The sequence below is a fragment of the Macadamia integrifolia genome, chromosome 11, assembly GCF_013358625.1.
Source record: "Macadamia integrifolia cultivar HAES 741 chromosome 11, SCU_Mint_v3, whole genome shotgun sequence".
NCBI lineage: Eukaryota > Viridiplantae > Streptophyta > Magnoliopsida > Proteales > Proteaceae > Macadamia > Macadamia integrifolia.
The window spans coordinates 19,068,464-19,088,449 of NC_056567.1; the positions used below are offsets into that span (position 1 = coordinate 19,068,464).

A 19,986-nucleotide genomic window follows, 5' to 3' on the forward strand; every position below is an offset into this window, starting at 1 on the left:
ATCGAGTGCATCATATTTGCAGTACAGTCTGTGTCTGTTTTCAAGTTAAGGAGCAAGTATCAGAGTATGCATGGAGTAAGCTGTATAGCTTTTGGTCACCAAAGTTGTCTCCATGATACATTTCTTAGCTCAAGCTTTTTGCCTGGGTTCAATCATGGATTACTTGGATCTGATGGACGCATCAGAAGGTTTTTTTCCCTCTCCTCAGCCAACCCCTCCACCCAAATATATATATATATATATATAGAGAGAGAGAGAGAGAGAGAGAGAGAGAGCTTAAACTTATACTTCACTATGCTTCCTTTTCATCAAGGAGGATCATTTCTCGTGGTTGGAACCTTTCTTTTGTTTTTCTTCGAAAATCGCATGAACTTTTGATTTTATTTTATTTTATTCTTCCACCGGGAATGACAAAAAAATGAAAAAAATAAAAATTTAACTTTGGGAAATCACTTTCTTTATCATTGCTGATGTGCAATATCAAAATTTTATACATTACAGTTTAACCCAATTTTGGCTGCCTCATGGATGATAAAAATATGCATGTTATTAAATTTTTGTAAACTTTTGCCTGAGGAGATATTGAGGTGGTGTTTATTGGGCTTTGAAGCTTTTCTCCTTTTGCACCATGTCCATCTGTTTTTGGTTCAAGCCTGAGAATGATGTGGTTTTTTTTTTTCAATATAGCTTACAATGCTATGGTTAGGAAATCTTTTATGTCCATCTGTAATCCGGATAACAATGTTGTCATTTCTTTACTTTAATGCATTTATTTCCTTTTCTATTAGAAAAAAAAAAAAAAAAAATTGGATGTGATGATGTTGCTTGACTCCCCCTTTTTCAGACAATCTTTTCTAGTCCTTGTGATGTAGCCGTGGCAAAAAGATGCAAGGATATTCTAAAGGCTATGTAGTATAAAATGAAGAAGTTTTGCTATGTTCAGTTTGTTTTAATTTAAAAATACTAAAAAGTTCAGAAATTAATCTCATATTAAAGTTACATAGGGAAATTTTTTTTTTATGTACAAGCCTTACAGGATTTCTTGAAATCTCACTGGTACAAGTCCTAATAGTCTTCTAACTCCATTATTTTTAGATCAATAATAAAATTTATCTAGCTATGACCAGCTAACCATTTCTCGGAAAAAAATTTATATATTCAGTATTTTACATGAAAACAAATGGAGCCTTACTGTACTATTTACAAAGCGAGTGTTGAGAATGCTAATGTGGTCTATGGTATATGATTATGTGTGTATACCAGACAATAACTCAGCAAACATGTAGGTAGTTATTCTTTTCGAATTATTGAGATAATAATAGAAGAGAGCATTAGCCCTTTAATTATATAAACTTCTAACACTGAACAAAGAAGAGAAGGGTTTTATGAAATTTGATTGAAGGAACTGAGAGTTATACTTCCATTCCTTGAGCTTTTGACTGATTTGCAGCTTGTCCTAATCATTGGAAAGATCAACTCCTGCCCCTCATCTTTCATTCATTCTACTGCTTGAAGATCATATAGTATGAACACATATATCTGACGCCGCAAAACCTTGCCGGCCACCATTTGGAACATGGATATGCTTACAAAGATATATCTTTTTCTCCCAATTTCATTTAGAATAGTGGTATATGAACAACAACAAAGCCTCACTAGACAGATGCCTGGCAACAATGAATATGTTGCATCAAGCTTTTTCAGCTTGTCCACATGGTTGAAGAATTTTATACATCACAATTATACTGTCAAAACTTGCAGTACTAACACTAATGAATGGATTTTTGTCATCATTTTTTCTTCATTTGGGGAAGATTGTCAGGAAGACAACAAACTCTCCAAGTAATCGCTCCCAAGGTCCTGAAACTCCAGTACATCAAATTCACTCCATAACATCTGCTCCATATTAGCTAGTTTCTTCCATGCAGGTTGCTCGATCATTGGCCTACTCTCAACATTCTGATCCCACTCTCTGGCAGCTCTTTTTTGTGGCTTAGGAGTTGCTTCCCTTCGTCCTGAATATGGGTAGGGAGAGCTGTTTTGTTCTGTAGTATAACTGGCTTGTGAAGATGTTGAGAAACAGTTCACAGAATGTGTGTCTTCCATAGCCTCTGCAACAATCTCCAGCGGAAAATTGAGATAAGTCCGAGGACCGCTTATTCTCAAAGCAGCTTTATCATAAGCAAGGGCAGCTTCTTCAGCCGTCTCGAACGTCCCAAGCCAAACCCGAACTCCTTTTCTTGATGAGTCCCTTATCTCTGCTGCATACTTACCCCACTGTCGCCTCCTCACTCCCCTGAAGTGTCTAGTTGCCACCTTCTCAGCCTTGATAGGATTTGGTTTTGGAGTTGAACTAACTGCACTACAATCTGAATCAAGATTCTTGGAGCGTTCGTAATTATTTGCAGGCTGAATTCCATTGAGCAGTTCCTCCCAGCTTTCAGCTCCCATAGATATCCATCTCCCTAGACTGGGAAGCCTCTGAAGAACTTCCATTGACCCATCTCTCCCAACTAGAAGTGGTAACTCCTCCCAAATTTGGGTTGATGTGGGTGCCATGTTCAGTTCTCCTCCGGATGCATTTCCGCCGATGAAATTTGCTCATACATTTTCTAGGAGTCCATCAGGGGCTGTATGGTGCTCCAGCTCTATGGTCATCTCACTGCCTCTTCTTTGCAGGATGATTTGGAGAAGAGATCAGATTGGTATTTGAGAATTATATAGCCATAGGCATCTCTTTGATGGGAACAACTTTATCTCTTATTTGTCTAATGTCATGAGTGTGAACTGAGTGAAAAACTTATGCTACACACAACAGACCAGCTTAATTCATGGAGGATTCTTGGATTCAAACAATAAAAGAAAATAGGATAAATATTAAATTTTATGATATATGGTTGACTTATGTGGTAGTACTAATCATTATGAGGTGTATACTATGCATATATCCTGTATCATGATAAATCAGATAAGGAATACTGAGAGAAAAGAGTAGAAATCCAGGATTATTCTCTACTTTAGTTTTGTTTATTGATTTGTAGGTGTTGCTGTAGTGTCAAGGGTAAGGACTTATTTACTTTTGAAGAAGAGGTGGAAGGGGAAGGGTTTTTGAGAGGTTTTGCATCATTTCTTCCCAGATACTTAAATCATAATTTGGACTTCTAAGATAACTTGTTCTCTTGGAGACTCTTTGCATTAAAAAGTCTAAAGTGCAGTTCTTTCCAGACATTCTCTTTCTCCTAATTGTGTTCTTAAGTATTCTCTACTCTTGGGTCATAGCATGATACAGTTGCATTGCAGTTGTGGTCATAATAACTGTGCCCATACCATACTTGTTAAATCATACGCTTAGCAGTGATTGTTCCATCTCCCTCACTTGATTCAGAATCCTAGCCATCTTGATTTTCACAAAAGTTGATCTTTGAATACCATTGTATGACAGTGACATTACGATCCCACATCAGTCATATGGGGCAGGGCTGATACCACATCGATTTCGATAGAGATTTGATGTGGATTATTATGGTGTTGGTTCCCTCACCTTGTAATCCGGTTTGTATAGGGTTGAGTTATTCCAAGTTCGCATTAGACGGTTCTGGACGGTTGCATTATTTTCTAAGATGTGACAACTTTGACACTGAATGGCATAAACAGAGTCTAGTGCCTCAAGCACTACCTTACTTGATTCAAGGAAGATTTGGAGTAGGACATGGAGAAGCAGAATGAAACAGTCAATAGCTGTAGGTTGAGAAAATTGTTCTTGAAGCAAAAAGATAAATATTCAATATTTTATACATTGAATTCAGTGTATTTGAGAGAAGACGACTCTCCAGGAGCGCTGGAATTGGTGGCATATTGAGAATGTCTGGTGGTTTAACCAATGCAGTTGCTATTTATGTAATCTTTTTTTCTTTTTTTTTTTAATTCCCTTTAATTGATTTTTTTGCTTGTCTTGTCAACTAAGTGAGGTCAACTTTGTATAAGGTGTTTTAGCCAGCTGGAGCCTGAAGGGAGTCGTGTAGGCTGAGTCAGAGTGGCCAACTCGTTTGGTGGCTGGAAAAGGGTCTCTTGCCAACAAGGAATCCAGGTTTTCAGTGTAGCTTTATAGGGTCTGTTTGGATAGGGAGGCTGCTAGAGCCTTATTCAATGTCCCAACTCTAGACAACCATTCAGGGTCTCTTATTATTATGGTGCACTTGGACGTAGGCCTGATTGTCATTTTTCAGAGGGAATTTTGCAAGATTGTACAGAAATGGTTTTGTTTTTTGTTTTTGTTTTTTATGAGAAATAAAAAATGCATTAAATAAAAACAGAATGTATATCTACATCATAACTGGAGAGTGAGATACGTGTTTTACTGTGCATAATTTGGTAGGCAAAAGTTTTAAGAGAAATGACCACTTCGTTGGTGGGCCAGACCCAAAAATTTGCATTGGCAATGATATCATAGATATCCAAAAAACATGGGATGAAGCTCCAAGGCCATGTTTTGGTGCCTTTTTTTTTTTTCCAAAATAAGCTCTTCAAGCTCCTTCGAGTCACTCTAGACTTCTATCACCTTTTTTTTGGGGGGTAAACTCAGACTTCCATCACCTTCCATCCATTATCTTTAGCTTACTTTAATCCATACAAAAAAATTCCTTGATGACAGGAAAAAGTTTTGAGGGATCATCACGGGGCCTTCTCTATGGGATTATAAAGGCTAATGAGGAAGGATGGGAAGTTAATGAGACATTGAGTGATGAGGAATAACTTGGACCTTTGCTAACAGAAAACCAAACTAACTTTTGGCCATGGATTACTATCCCACTATGTTTAAACGGAGTATTTTTTGTGTAAAGGTTAATAACAATGAAGTCCCTCTGGTTAAGCACATTGCCTACGAGGCAATGACTATTTGTAGAAAACTATGAACGCCATCTTTTGAATAAAATAAAAACTCCTTATGACTGCTTCAATAAAATGGGTTTTAATTTATTACCAATCCAAACTTTGCTTTAACTATTTTTTTTTTGGGGTGAGCTTATTTCAACCAAAACTTTTTTGGTCAGGAATTAGGATCGATGAAGAATCGGTCAGAATTTGACCTAGTTTCCGTATAGTAATCGGCCGATCCGGATTGATTACTACTAGAATTGACAATGATCGATTCTAATCCAAATGCTTATCTGATCTCAAATTTTTTATCATTGGCACTTGTGTGGAATAAAGCTGATCTCCAAGAGAAAAATATCATCTCCAATTAATTGGTGGTCCAATTAGTGATCCAAGGGCTGGGAGGATATGGGGATACATGCTCATGTATTGAGATGGACGTTTGGGTCCTCCTGCCATCTACATTAAGATGGAGGATCGGTGTGAACATGATCAATAAAGTACTTCATTGTTTATGTGTATCTGTGAGTTTAAATCAATCACTAAATGCGGAATTACATCAATAAAGATCTAGATGCATACCTCCATTAGGTCCAAGATTGATTCCCAAGTTGCTCATGGTTAAGCTTGCCTTTCCTTGTGAGTGACTCAAAAGTAATGTGCTCCTCTTTGATGTATATATGTACTTGACTAGTCTTTTATCCCTTCTTAATCCCTCTCTCAATAACACTAAGATGATGGTTCTCTTGTGTTTTTATCAACCAAAGAGATGCAATCAATCTCTATTTAATATCTCTTTTTTTTTTTTTGGTAAAGCTACTTAATATCTCTTACTATCAACAAACAAGTAGTTAAAGGGATTACAACTCCTATCTACATAACATAATTAAGGAAGTTAGAACCTCTCATTCATTAACTTATTAAAGTTGTTTGATATGACAATTATATCCACATCAGTTAAAATTCTCCCACTTGAACAGATTGTCACATGCCAAGTAAATGATTGGAATTAAAAACTATATATGGTCATTTCAATTTTATAGATTCAAAATGTGGATGTCTTTATATTGACAATAAATCTTAACTTTATGGATCACAGTGAATCAATTTCTCAAATTTTAACTTTTTTCCTTCCATGTATCACAATGAATTATCATTTTCAAAATGTAGAGAGAGAGAGAGAGCATGATCATATTTTTACTTATTTTTGAAGTCTAAACTACTTTGGAGACCTCAAGCCAAAGAACTTGTAGATTATTTGTCTTGTGTCATGAGTCAGGGAGTGTGAAAGCAACTTGTCACAAAATGAATTAAATGTACAATGGGAGTAAAAATCTTGTAGCCATTATATTCCTCTACCCACACGAAATTGTATGTATAAAAATCTGATGATTCTATTGTGGAGATATGGTTGGAGATAAGCCTCTCTAAAAGAGGAATTACGCGAATGCACGCATGTGAACATGTATCCTCCAATGTCACAGACACGTTGAACCGAAAATAGGGAACCACCTATGGGAGAGCCTAGGACCAAAAAATATGTCTCTCTTCCCCTTGGGATGGAAAGAACTAATGGCTAATGGGACAAGATATGGTTTGCGTTCAGATCTCACGATAAGTGTCAAATTATAAGCTGAGAAGATATTAGGCACCTGACTGGCTTGATTCGGACCGGTCCCCTTTTATCTAAACCCTATTGCATACAACCTATTTGCTATTCATATACTAGGTCATAAGTAAAATTCTAATTTATCTAAGGAATAAAGAATGCATTAGCATAACCAAGTTGTTAAATCATTTTATCCTATATTACATTACACAAAGAACTATTTAAACATGAAGGGTTATGCATAAAAGATGACAATTATTGAATGCTTATACTAGGCATGGCATTCATTGATTACACAAAGCATGGCAATCTACTTAAAAAATATATTAAATATGTGATCATGGCCTCATAAGCTAAAAGGCATTTGAAATCCCTTTTTTATGAAAGTTTTTTTTTTTTTTTTAATTTTTTTTTTAAGTTGAATTCTGAAATTTTATATTTTTGAATAAAAAAAATTTGGTTAAAAATGCATTTGAAAAGAATACTTTTTTTTCTTTTAAAGTTGGTTCACATGTAAATGAATGAACCCAAATTCTATGAAATGCAACATTTTTTTAGTGACGAAAAAGTGATTTGATTTCATAAGAAAATGAAAAATAAATAAATAAAACCCAAATCCACTCAGATTTCATGTAGTGTAAGAATCGATATAAACTCATGCTTGTAATGCAACTCCAAACCGAACCTGTGATGCCTAAACCTGAACCAAAACTTTAACTGATCCGGATGGGTCCCAAAAGAAATCTAGGCCAAGAATCATGCTCAAGTCTATCCAACTGAACCAATTTGAAACCTATTTAAACCGGTTTGATCCATAGAAAACTCAAAAGATAAATCCCAAGCAATTTCAACCTTTGATCAAAAAATCAAATGGAATCAATTATAACCATGGATTTAGTTTTCGGTATTGGAGAGGATCGGTGGGTATCGGTCACTTTTGCCCCTTGTTTTTAAGAAAAAAATACTTTTCTTTTACTGTTTTACCCCTGAAACAATACAAGAAACCGATTCAGATCAATCAAGGATCAAGGATCGGTCTCAACCGATACCTATACAATATGGTCGATATGATACCGATACTTGAAAATATGATTTATAACTTTTAATTAAAGGGTTTAAGAATCAATCACAATATTGATATTGCAAAAGATTCGGGTGTTAGATTCTTATAAATTCACGCTGTAAAATTCAGGTTTGGAAATTCCCAAGTGATCTTGGCACATAACCAAATTTACCAAAGACAAACCCAAATAAATCCAATCAGCCTAAATTCAGATCTTCCAACAAAGACTCAAACGGGGACCGAGACCAACCCACAGGATTCACTCCAAAATCTTACCAGCCTAGGAATCCAAACCTTACTGATTCCAACACCAAAAATCTAGATAAGCAAAAGAACCAACTCGAAAGATTTAATAATTTCATAAGCCTAACCCTACTTAATAAACGAACTCAATTGCTAGCTCAAATCGTGATTCCAATTGAAGGTTCTCAAGTTTTCCTTAGGCTTTTTGTTACACCCCACCTTTATTTACGTGAAGGCTTGTGACTTGGACATACTCTCATATCCAATATTCCAACTAGGATCCTCATGCAGTACTTTAAGATAAAAAAAATATAAAATAAACTAAAATCCACAAGTATTTAATAAACCGTAAGATAATATAACTAGTGAACTCCTAGTGATAAGTATTGTATTTATACAAGAAGAATGTGAATTCCTGTCAAGACGTAATTACATGTACTATCCAGAGTATTACATCAGGTATCTACACAAAATAATCAAAAGGTAAGAATGACATCTATCATCCTCAGCATGCCCTATAGGCATAGTCATCACAAACACAACCTTGCTCGTGCTCTGCCAGCTCCTCTACCCACAGCTCATCTTCAAACAATGTTGGAGTCTCCACAATGGTATTGGAGGGAATACCTGAATCAAGATCTTAAAAAAAAACATACAACAAATGTGGTTAGCTTCCATGAAGCCCAGCGAGGGGTGGGACATATAAGCAAGCACAATCAAGTATGATGCAACGATATGTATTAACAAGATTAAATGAATGCAAAATATGATCCGATTATTATCATACAAATATAATTATAAAAACAAAGTCCAGATAGGGTCTTAGTGCTACTGCAACATAGATGGTATCCCTGGTGCTGAAATTCTCAACAGTCACCTAGCGATATAACCTAGTTGAGAGTTAGGAGCATACTGGTCCCTACATATGCATTTTGATTGCCTGGTAAACCCTTATTAATAATTCGGAATCACCATCAGCCACGCCGGGCATGTCCGGCTCCAGCAACAATCACCTCATACTGTGGATGTGATATTCTGAAATTTGATCATTAGACCTACCACAGGTGGGTTTAGCTAATACCTTTCCCTCTACTAGAAAGGGGTTGTAGCACCAAGGTCTGTTAGCCTAGCCCAATGCAATCTAGTATAAAAGTACATCACATCACAATAGTAAGGTGGTCACTGTTGGAATGTAAGATTATTGTCACGCAAGCCTAACATCAAAGTTAAATCCAAATGGAGTCTTACTGCTACTGCAATATAGGTGGTATCCCTGGTCTCGGAATTCGCCATCGGTCACTCAATGATACAAGCTAGTTGCGAGTTGTAGACCCTGAATTTTGACACCTTGGGAGAATGCCTTGGCAATGATGATCAAGACCCAACTGATTCACAATGTGACCAAATGACAGAGATTACCATTTTACTCTTGGTGTATTTCTTGGTATCCCAACCCTAGATTTTGGCCAAAACCATTGAGATGACCTCATTTGGTTGTTCTAAACATGTATGTAAAATATCATTCAAATCTGATGTTATTTTATGGATTTTATCTTTTTATCTGAGATTTATCACCGTACTGATGGAAGGTTCTCAGCAAATCTTTCGCGTCGATATGTGGCACGTCAAAATGACCACACGGATTGTAAGATATTAATGTTTTAATTTAAGCCTTTTAAAATGGAACAACCGAGTCAACTCTGTTCAACCCGGTTTGACCCTGTCCATCTCAACCTGGTCTAACCTGATGCAACCCAACCGAGCTAGGAATGAACCTACCACAGTGTCAACAGGGCCATTGTCGGTGGGCCTGGCCCACCACCCATATCCACTAATCCTCAAAAACCCTGTAGTGATGGTAGCCACCATTAAATCAAGGTAGACTGGTGCATTGTTAATGAAAATGTACTCTTCCATCTCTCCCTTCCTCCAAACCAATATATTAAATGAACCTAGTAACAGCTGCTTGGATTTTTTTTTTTTTTGGAGGGGTTGGGGATGGAGTAATAGATTTTTTATTTTCATTGGATGTTATTGTTTGCATGCTTTTGTTTAAGAAAATAGTATGCAAGGATTTTGCAACTAATTGTCATCCACAAATAACATATGATTAGACTCATGCATTTATCCAAGAAAAAAAAATCATGCATTTATAATATAAATCCATATATATATATATATATATATATCAAGATTCCAAGTGTGCTCCTAGGGTTGGAAAGTTCCATCTAGCCTATCTGTTTGAAAATTTGGCATAGTAATATCTATCTTTAAGTCTATTAAGCCCAAAACCTATATAGGCTGAATAGCATATCTCCATTGCAAGTTTTGATTACTTTTCCTGAAAGCAGATTAGCAACCGCAAGTACAAGTTGTCAAAATTTACTGACTAACCTACTTTATCAATCCCCACAAGCATTTAATCCCTTCCCTCAACAAATAAAAATAAAAACTTAAATATTGACTCCAATTATAATTCTTAATCAAATAAAATTACTAAATAGAAATCCATCATGTTTTCCAAAATAGAAAACTCACCACAAACTGATATCCTAATGCTTAGAATCATAACTTCTTGGACTCATGAATAATGTAACTAAATAATCTTATTTTTTTCAATTTTCCTAGTAGGCAACAGTAAAGAAGAAATTGTGAATGAGCTTTCAACCAGGATCATAGTCACACAATTGACAAGTTTTGACATCCCAAGAATTAGGTGAAACAGGGTCGGGTTGGGCCCAGTTTCTTAAAACCCAAGCCCAACCATGAATCCTTTTAATTGGGCTCGAGCCCCGCACAACAAGTTTGGGTGCTCTTGAGATATCTTTATTATATCTTTTCTTCTAATATAATGAATCAACTTCAGCTTTGCCGGTGGATGTAACATATCACATTAATGTATGAATCACGTTAAATCTATATATCATCTTGTTTTAATATGTTCGCCTTTTTTCATGTTTCTTTGGTGTTCGTTTTAACAAGGAGAAAGAACATTGTTGACGAATGGACCTTTACTAAGAAAATTATTTCTTATAAGATGTTTCCAACTCTCCATAATGGGAAAGCTATTGGTGAGCATATAAAGGCTCAAGTACTAAGTTGGAATCTTCATAAGAAAGATTGCTCTATTATAGTGGATAATGCACTCACCGCTGATGTTACGATCAATCATATATAGCAATGGATTAATCGTAAATGAGCTTTGTTGCATAATGGTGAGATGTTTTCTGTTTATTACACCACGTATTTTTTAAATCTTATTGTTTAAAATGGGTTGGTGGTACTAAGAGGTGCGTTAGTAAAGATTCAGGATATGATTAAGTGGGTAAAGTGAAAGAAGTGCACAAAAATTGAGCAATGTTTATAAATTTATTATGATGCCACAAAACACAGTTCATGAAGCAAGTATCTTATTGCAAACTTTAACGCTAAGGATGTCAATGAGATTCATCATAATTTGCTTAATTAAAAAAAAAAATTGGATAATTGTATCAGTTCTATGACTTTCACAATGACATTAAAGTTTGAAAAATATTGCAAGAACACTAACTTATTTATGGTGTTTTGAATTATTATTAATTCTTGCTATAAGATGGAACTCATTATCTTTGCTATGAATAAGATTTATAGGGATAGTTTTAATTACTATATTAAGAAGATCCAATTTTATGTGGTTGGCATTCTATTTTGATTTTGCTAATAAATATAATGATTCTTGTTCCCTTACACCTGAATTGCTCTAATTGTGTAGGTGGTAATGAGAATGATTCTTGTGATGGGTGTGCTTTGAGAAATCATGATTACGATGGCTTTGATGGTATTTTTCGTAAACATGGTGGTGATCATATTTGCTGCCTTGCGAGGACATTGGTCTTTATACCAATTTTACTGCATACTTTTTAGCACACTTTTATGGTTTACATTTGGCTAAGAAGAAATGGGTTCAAACCCAAGGGGGTAGCGCAGTTGGTGAGCAATGAACTTGGTATGAGCCGTAAACTCGGACGTTCTAAGTTTGACTCTCACTAGACATACCTTGGGCCACTCACATGGGGGTCTTTAGTGCTCTTCACTACTTTCAATGAAAGTTGAGTGATTCTCATTCAACCCTGGTATGACCGGGTCCATGAGGTTGTGGGGTCAGTATGGACCCGTGGGACTAGTCAGGCCCATAAATGATTTTGGTTCACCTTCAATAATGGTTATATGTCAAATCATTGCTATCCTCTATTGCTTGAAAGATAATCCATTGTTATAAAGAATCAAATTCAGCAGTGGTCTTCCTTTGCAGAAAAAAGCAACACGAGTTAGGAATACTTATTTTTGGGATGGCCATCTGAATTTTGTAACAATATACATATCTAGGGATGCTAGGGATGCTCAAGGGCGATTTAGGTATCAGTTTGATGGCTAATCTTGGATCTCTTATTTATTATAGTTGATTTGATCCCTTTACCGATGGTAATGCTAAAGGTAAAGATTCAAATCGATTTTATACTTAATTTTCTTTCTGTCTAGGTATGCTTGGACATCAATCATGTACATGTTTTTATTTATTTAACCTATTCTTTGCTTACTTCTAGTAACAAAAAAATAAAATGAGGGTAAAGAGGTAATCTACTGTTGAGATTTGAGAATTGAAGACACTGCTCTTCCTATTCACCATTTTAGATCTTATTAAAAATTTAGACTTTCTTAACAGGAATCCGTTGTATTCTACTTGGTTAGGATATTCGGCCACATGTTGGTCAGGGCAATTAATTAAGCCTTGGCTTTCCATGGATAATTTTGCATATATTTGTCTTACTTAAACGTGAGTTGTTATTCTTCCCCACTTTGTTGCATGCCAGGCTTGGTCACCATTTGTTCTTGGGCTGGAAAGTTCCAGCAGTGGGAGGGAAGTGACTGACAAGAACTTGGGTGAACCAATGGATTCCTATGTGAGTTGAATTTTACCATTCTCTACCTGTTGCAGTAGTTACGATTTGTGAACTGTCATTTTCCCCCTCAGATAACTCAAACAAACTGATGAAAATGATAAATTAAGAAGAACTTGGCTGGGTTGGCCATAGGGGTTCTTTGGGGGATTTTGTCTAAGGCTGTCAAAGCATGAATCTGATGTCCAAGTGTTTGGGCCACCTTAGTCAAATTGTAGACAAGTTCATGCCTGGATGATTACTAGCCCACATCAAAAAGATATTTGGTTTCTTTTTAATTAAGGGTTGGTATCATATGCTGACAGTAATGGGTCCACATTCTTTTGTCACTTTCAGCACATTTACACCAACACACGCCCAAAGGCTCAAAGATGTTTTAAATTTAGATGTTGAATTCAACTGTAACCATTGAAGGAGAAGCAAAATAAAGCCATCTTCCTTTGGTAAAGGGCCTGTTCAGATAGTTTGAGTAGCCATATGACCATATCCATTTAGACAGAGCTAGTGAGTTGAGTTGTGGCAGCCAAGTAGATGTCCAGAGCCTCATATAGCTGCTCTTTTCCCAAAATATTAAAAAAATTCAAAAGGGAAAATATAAAAGATATAATAATATTTGAAAAAAATGACCTCAACATGTGATATGAAAGTTTCAATGATCAAAATGCACATTGTCAGATAGTACAAAAGGAAGTATGCAATATGGAAATATAGACGGAAATATGCAATATGGAAGCTTAAAAATGCCTCGTATTGCATAGTGTAGTCCATATTTTTCCATCGGTTGCGACTTATGTCCAAAGTTTCTGACAGTGTGTTATTTGATCTTTTGAAACTATCACAGTGAATATTGAGGTTTATCTTCTTAATATTTTGTATATATGCTAAAATTTTCAATTTATTGACCAAAACGAGTTATACCTAAACTATCCCATACCATACTTTTACTGTCTCTGAATTTGCTAACTATGCTTTACAATAATGTTAAATTGAATTGAAAAGACAAGAACAAAGGAACTCTACATTAATGATATTCTTCTGGTAGGGTGTTGACATGAATGCTAAGGCTTTTGTGATATCTTGGTTTACTAAATCAATGTCTTTGGCATCCTATTTTCATCTACTTCTTGCAGTACCTAGGCTATATGTTGTTCCAATATCTGGTCAGTGTACTTGAAGGGGATTTCTTACCTCGTAATGCCGTGGATAAAGGTGAAATAATTCAGATTTAATTATATGGTCCCTTATCCCTCCATCCCTGGGGAAAAAATAAAAGAAAATGAAAAGTAGAAACCCAAGGAGTCAATGATTAGCTAGACTAAAGCAGTTTTCTTTGGTGAATCACAGAAACCATGAACTGGGTCCTTCTCAGGGAGTCCTTGCTCAACATGCTTCTAGTATAATGACAAGCCTCATTTCCTTTTATCAGCAAGAGTTCCATTTAAGTACTAAGATGTGTCAGACATTCATTTATAGACCTTAATTTAGTTGTTTCTGTTCCCAGATCTTTTGGAGCATGATTTTGTATGACCAGGATTCAAGGAGGATAAGCTACAGAAACTTAATAAAGGATTGCTTGTCCATCATATCTAAAGGATTCCATTCACACGCTAAATGTAGCACTCATGAAATGGAACATGCTGAAAAGTCTCCAGCAAGAACAGTAAATGAACATGATCCTTCTTGGGCATTTGCTTTGGTTGAACTAGAAAAAGAAACTTTTTTGGTTGAACTAGAAAAAGAAACTTGTATCGCTCTGCAGAAATTTTTGGAGCTGGTAAAGTTCATTATGTGTCCTCCTTTGAAGAATCTAGGAGATTCTTTCCACTAGAATGACAACTTTATTTTGCACCCTTCTAGATTATGGAGCTTGATAAATCAAAGAAGCAAGCAGATTTACATGGTCAAACTTCCAGAGCTGATGGTGTGAAGTAAATTAAATTTTTTTAAAATTCATTTGCTCATATTGTAACCATCTAATTAGTAAAGTATCACTTCTTTTTTTGGGGCCATGCAGAACCCACTTGTGGATATAATTTGCTCATAATCTACTCTTGCAATCTCTCTTGGTAATTATTTATTGCCCTTTGGTGCACATTATATAATTTCCCCTCATTTCTAATGTTTGACTACTTTGCTTATGGTATCCTCTTCAAATTTAATTTTTCCTTTTGTATATCATTTCATCCAAGGAAATTGAAGTGTTTTGATACCTTTTCTGTTTTTTTGTTTTTTGTTTTTGTTTTTTACATAACTGTTTGTAATAGCATCCCCATGTTATACCTGCACAGGGGTTGTTTTCACCTTCATTGCTGTAAAGTGAATAGTTCTAGAAATGGTACTCATGTTAGGTTACATGTATGGTTACTATAGTTTAGCAATCCTCTTTAGCATATATAACTTCGATTTGCACATGAAACCATTAAGGTTAGTTTTGTAAGTTTGGTCAATTAGGTTAAAGATTAGCACTTCTTTAACTTTGGTGGCATCACTTGGAGGCATCAATGAGTGGAGTAGATTGGGAAGTTAGGTTTGATTGAACAAAACCAATCAAGCTCTGAATAGATTCTACATTTATGACAGAGTTACAATTGCAATCTCCAAGAGATTCACACCATCACATTCCACTGCTATTTCAAAAGGGCAAACTGTAGGGCATGATAATTTTGACTTGAGGACCTGATATCTTTATTCTCTACAGACCAAGATACTGCTTGAAACTTCTGTTCAAGTTCTGGTATTTTAAGTTGTTCTCTGCCAAATTGACAAATTATGCTGTCTGATCTGATTATATCTTGTAGTATTGTCATGTTTGGCTTCTATATAGCTTGTGTTGCTCCACAAATGTTTCACCCTCGGGTTGATGTGGTTGGATTTGTAGTGCAGCACTCAATTGGTTATACTGTGATTTCTGGGTGTTGGACTGGGTTTATAGTAGTAATGGAAAGCACAAAGTGGTGCTAAAGTGCCCCTTTCAGCCATAGTTTGTTGGGTTGACAGATTACAATTGTAAAGTTGAATGGTTAACGTATTGGTAATGATGCCCTGTAAAGGATGATAAGTAACTTTGATGATTGGCTCAAGGAATACTATTCAGCCATGGCTTATGATTTGGCCAGAGTATAGGATGAGACCATCTGTGAGTGCCAATATTATAGGGATCAAAATCAACAACAAACAAGATCTAAATCTATTGTTCTGATCTGACATGAAGGACAGGAAGCTGTAGGTATCAATGATTACTCTGGGTTGTGTCCACTTTAATGTTACTTTTGTGTCATTTGTAAGTTTAGTCTTAGTCTCTATTCTATAGTTTGGTCATTAACCTATGGCTAAAAGTTTGACTGCTCAAATAATGAGCGTATTTGCTATTTTTGAATTAGAAAATGTAATGGCATAATTTCAAGGTATGATTTCTAAGGACATAAACTAGAGTGCTTCTCTACACTCTTCTTCTTTATCATCTTTTATTTTTCTGCCAGTTCCATCACTATCTCTCTCTGTTGTACAGAAATTCTGATAAAATCTTCTAACTATGTTCTTCTTTACACTTTAAGACTCCAAACCTCAATTCTTAATACCTAGCCTAGATCCAAAGCCATTGACCAGCCCTTTGTGGACTCATAGCCCGTTGACTTTGGATGAACCTTGAAAATCTCCCTGGACATAGGAACCAAACCATCATAACTCTGATTCTAGTTCTCAATTTCCCTTTTCCTTCCTTACTAATCATATTTCAACTCCAATCCTAGTTTCGCATCAAATTACCTAGTATTCCTTACTGCTACATGATTAATAGTAAAATCCACCTTTCAAACTTTCTTTTCCATAGATAATCTGAAACGCTTGCCTTGATATTTTACCATTGTATTTCACAGAGTTAGTTTGATTTGGCCTAATTCTATCTGAGTAAGTTCACACACTAGCAGGCCATCGTATATACTTAAGGTATTACGTACGTGTATGGGGATCCTAAATTATCCAGTATATGTAGCTCCGATATCCCACGAATCTTCTTCTAACCTACACTATATGAAAACCATGCATAAAAAAGAAAAAATATAAAGAAATTCCAATTGATAATGTGTAATTAATATGCTAAGCAAACAATGTTTAGTAAAAAGAGAATAATGTTACCTCAACTAGTAGCATCAATGTGCAAGGTCCCAACATCACTTTCCTCCTGCCCAATATGCTTACCAAAAATATAGAGAAAAGTGTATTCACTACAATTGCAACTCCAATGAATACTAATGACAATGAGGCCTCGTGTCCAAGTGAAGGGCCTAGAAGATTAGGGGTGCATAGAACATCACAATGTCAACTCCCACCAGCTGTTGACATACTTGGCTAGTGATGGAGATGATCACAGAGGGAAGATTCTAAGATTTGTACAATTCCTTCCACTGGTTTTCCACTAATCTTTCAGCTTCACAAGCTTTAATAATTTCCTCTAATTCATCATTTATATTCTCAGATCCCTTCATTTTCCTTAAAATCTTTCCTGCTTCTTCAAAATTCCTGCACCTAACTAGTCTTTTCGGTGTCTCATCAAGTGCTAGTGAGGCACAAAGAAATATAAGGGAGGGGATGAAAGCAATGCTGAGTGGAAATTGCCACTTGAAGTGGAATCTACTAAATTTTCCAGCAAAATGAGTTGCCAGATTGGCCATAAAGAATCCACTGGCGATCCCAAGTTGGAAAATGTTGTTTTCCTTCTCTTTAGCACTACCCCAGTTTGTCTCTGATGTATACTAAGGAACAGCCTGAAAATTATCACATTTTTATCAAAATAAGTTGCTAAATAAGTTGCTAGTTAATTTCTTATATTCACACTAGTATTGGGTTTCTGAATCACCTCAAAGTTAGGAATTCAGAAATCCCTTAGTAAACCAGAACTGCATGGAAAACTAGAATCCAACGAACAGAGAATTATTTAAATAGAAGTAAAACAAGTTTGATGTGGCTAGTCTTTTGGTCAAATACCCTATTCAGCCCTTCTCAACCCTCCATCGAATTCTCTCTCTTTTCTTATTTTCCTTTTATTTGTTTGCTGTGAGAGAGTGTTGGAGAGCTAGAACCAAGCCTATCGGAGGACATCTTCTCTATTCAGCAAGAATTTCAAATCTTGCCTGGGATTGGATCACTTGTGGACCAATCTTACATTAAGGTATCTATGAGTGGGGTCTCTCAGTTGTATTGGTATCACACTACAATCTTCTAACAAAGTTCTTCTTGCCACTATTGGACTCCAAACACCAATCCTTGATACCTTGCCTAGAACCAAAGATACTGATAAGCCCTTTGCTAGCTTTCACTACCTATAGCCAGGTGTAATGCAGATCTCAAGAGAGATGATGAATACATAACCAAAATTAGCCTATTTTATTAGGAATAAGACTTGGATTGGGTTGTATACATATTGGGACTTTCGTCCAATGAATTTTCTTTGTAATGGACCACCTTAATGGGCGTATAATATGGGTAGAGGCTAGGCATATGAAATTATTTATATATCTTTATTTTACTTGTTATTAAGTGTTTTAGTTAAGGACTTGATTAAGCCTACTCTTTTTAGTGTTGGGATTTGTATTTTAGTCTTCTATAGGGTGCAATGCATTTCTTTTCTGTAAGCAGAATTCAGGTTTTCCAGCCATGCAGAAACAAGAAAATCATGTTCATTGTTTTTACTTTCTACAGCTTAGTTTTTTGAAGGAGAATAGGGCATTATCACTGAAAAATCTGAAAACTTGAGGTATCGTTTGGCTAATTTACATTCATAAGACTAATTCTGCAATTGGGTCTAACGGGATTGTAAAGAGTTCACCAGAAGAGTTCAAAGGGATTTTTATGAGAAGTGATCTCACCGTTTTTTTCTACAGCTTGGCTTTTCTTTTCATGGTGTGGAGAGGGGTGATCTCACCGTTGGAACTAGATAATATGAGAGAAAAGGGATTTAACTAGATAATATGAGAGAAAAGAGATTTTATTTTGGGATTTTTATGAGGGCACGTCTCTGCAATTGGGTTTTAGAAGGTTGTTGATTAAAGATTTTATCCAGAATATATGATTATTATCGTTTTGTTCTTTCTGGTAACGGCAGACGAGAAAATGGAGCATGGAGGAATTGAAGAGTGTTCGATTGGTTAGTTCGATGTCCAGATGGGTCGATAGAAGTGGAGCAGATTCAGAGACTCCCTCAATATCCATTTTTTATGAGGATGAGCTTAGGAAAGAGGCTTATGAAGACGCCAAAGAGAGTTGATTCCTTTGATGTTGAAGTTCCTTTTCTTTTTTTCTGTTTTTCAGTAGAAGCCATGTATGTTTCTAACTTAACATGGACACTATTTGAAGGTACTTAGTTCTGATCTTCACCTTTGTATTCCATTATTATCCTCTGGGATGTTGGGTTTTCTTCTTTTGACTCACTGTATGCATTTTGAACAGAAACGTTACAGTACAAAGCCTTAGCCTTAGTGTCCCAATCTTTCTAAACTTCTACTGAAAATAAAATTACTTCATTTCCATCTGCTGTTTTCATCTTGCTTCTATAAATCACAAACCCTAAACCGGCATGGTATAAAACATATTATATTGGTTTATACATGATGCATATCAGAGGTATTTCTTGAAGTGCTCGCAGGAGGAAGCAGACCAGGCCAGAACCAATAATATTTGTGAATCACTTAAGAATAAGGAATTTAAAAATTTATTAGTAAACCAGAAACCAGCAAACAGAGAATTATTCAAATAGAAGTAAGGCAAGTTTGATGTGGCCAGTCTACTGGTTGAATACCCTAATCAGACAACAGAATCTACCAACAAAATTTGAAAATAATCCAATGGCTGGATGTCAAGATAATGAAGTTGGATAGTGGAACAAGGAAACTAGATATTGGGAACAGAACAAAATTTGATTTCGGGAAATCTCATAATTCAAACAGTAGCCTTAACAAAGTTATAAAATAAAACCCGGAAAACCAACTTAGAAAACAAAGAATTTTAAAGTATGATTGTGAGTAGGAAACTAGCCAACACCATTTAGTTGGGATAAGGCTGAGCTGTTGTTGTAGTATTATGAGTAAAAACTAAAATCGACTAGAAAATTCAGTTACATGTCGTTATTGTAGTTTGAACTTGAAACTTCTAGTTACAGAGCAAACAATTATGTTTTAGTTTGATCTTTGAAACTTGGAGTTGCAGGGTAGAGCCCAGCCATATTGCTGCTTCGATGGGAATTGAAGGGAGAAGTGAAGCTAAAG

At 35.8% G+C, this 19,986-nt stretch overlaps 1 long non-coding RNA gene and 1 pseudogene across 1 annotated transcript; one reads left to right on the forward strand and one right to left on the reverse strand.

Annotated features, from left to right (window-relative positions):
• Positions 1 to 1,818: 1,818 nt before the first annotated feature.
• On the reverse strand, positions 1,819 to 2,658 carry LOC122093538 (annotated as a pseudogene).
• A 15,723-nt stretch (positions 2,659 to 18,381) lies between these two features.
• Positions 18,382 to 19,098, forward strand: LOC122093310. Its single transcript, XR_006144416.1, has 2 exons — positions 18,382 to 18,479; positions 18,828 to 19,098. It is a non-coding gene; the product is annotated as an uncharacterized LOC122093310 (long non-coding RNA).
• Positions 19,099 to 19,986: the final 888 nt, after the last annotated feature.